The following is a 1,841-nucleotide window of genomic DNA, read 5'->3' as shown; positions in this document are numbered from 1 at the left end:
CAGTTCAGGACCCCCTACCCGAGATCCGCCGGTTTTGACACCGACAGCATGCAGCCGTGGTCAGGCAGCGGATCCGATGTGTCGTGCCACACGGTTACTTCCCGCGTGCCCATAGGAGCGGAGGCCGCACCAGTGGCCACAGGATCCCCTGTGCATGCCGCGTCAGATTCCTCTTCATCAACACCTGATTCACCTGGATCGGCTGTGGCGAGTGCACCTGCAGTCCAACCTGTGGCTTCTTCAAGAATCATGACCAGACTACAAAAAAGTATATGAAATCCTAAAGTAAGAACAGATGGGACTATACCATACGATATGTTGTGTATTTCAAAAGAACCAACAACTGTGAGTAGTGCACTTGATGTCCCAAATGGAAGAAGGCAATGGACGAGGAATATTCTGCACTTATGAGAAACAAAACCTGGCATCTTGTACCAAATCATAAAGGTAAAAATATAATTGATTGCACATGGGTATACAGAATTAAAAAGATTGCAGATGGCTCCATTGACAGGTATAAGGCACGTTTGGTTGCAAAGGGCTTCAAGAAACGTTATGGCATTGATTATGAGGACACCTTTAGTCCTGTTGTGAAAGCTGCAACTATCAGACTTGTGCTAGCCATTGTTGTGTGAAGAGGATGGAGCCTAAGACAGCTAGATGTACAGAACGCGTTTTTGCATGGTGTTCTGGAAGAGGAAGTGTTCATGAGACAACCACCTGAGTATGAAAGAAAGAAACTTCCACATTTTGTTTGCAAGCTTGATAAAGCACCCTATGGCTTGAAACAAGCACCTAGAGCATGGTACTCCAGATTGAGCTTACAATTGAAATCTCTTGGCTTCATTGCTTCAAAGGCTGATACATCCTTGTTTATTTATAATAAGGGAGGAGTAGTTATTTTCTTGCTTATATATGTTGATGACATCATAGTTGCAAGTTCTTCACAAAATGCCACTAATGCTCTTCTGCATGACCTGAGTTCAGAGTTTGCCTTGAAATACCTAGGTGATTTGCACTTCTTCCTAGGTATTGAAGTCAAGAAAACTCAAGATGGCATTATGTTAGAGTAGGAGAAATACATCACTGGACTTTTGTCTCGTATGGGAATGAAAAATTGTAAGCCAATACCTACACCCTTATCTTCTTCAGAAAAACTCTCACCATATGTAGGAGAGCCACTTCAAGAGGAAGAAAGTACAAGGTATAGGAGTACTTTGGGAGCATTGCAATATTTAACTCTCACACGTCCAGATATCTCATTTGTTGTCAACAAGGTTTCTCAATATCTACATGCACCTACTTCTGCACATTGGACAACTGTCAAGAGGATTGTAAGATATGTGAAGCATACTATGGGAATAGGACTTCATTTCAAATGTTCTAATTCCACTCTTGTGAGTGCATTTTCTGATGTTGACTGGGCAGGATGTAGTGATGACAGAAGATCAACTGGAGGCTTTGCAATATTTTTTGGGTCTTATCTCATTTCTTGGAGTGCCAGAAAACAAGCCACTGTGTCATGTTCAAGCACAGAGGCTGAGTATAAATACTTGGCTAATGCAACTACTGAAGTTATTTGGGTTGAATCACTTCTCGGAGAATTGGGAGTTAAGAATAATCGTGTCTCATGCTTATGGTGTGATAATTTGGGTGCAACATATTTGTCTGCAAATCCAGTGCTTCATGCAAGAACAAAGCACATAGAAATTGATTTTCACTTTGTGCAAGAGAGGGTTGCAGCAAAGAAACTGAGTTACGATTTATTCCTTCCAAGGATCAAGTGGCAGATGTTTTCACCAAGGCACTACCAACAGGATCATTTGAGGACTTCAAGAGCA

Source organism: Triticum urartu, chromosome 1A, assembly GCF_056163025.1.
Source record: "Triticum urartu cultivar PI428250 chromosome 1A, HENAU_Tu73, whole genome shotgun sequence".
Classification (NCBI taxonomy): Eukaryota; Viridiplantae; Streptophyta; class Magnoliopsida; order Poales; family Poaceae; genus Triticum; species Triticum urartu.
The sequence above is the reverse complement of the archived record's forward strand: the minus strand, read 5'-3'. Positions refer to the sequence as shown.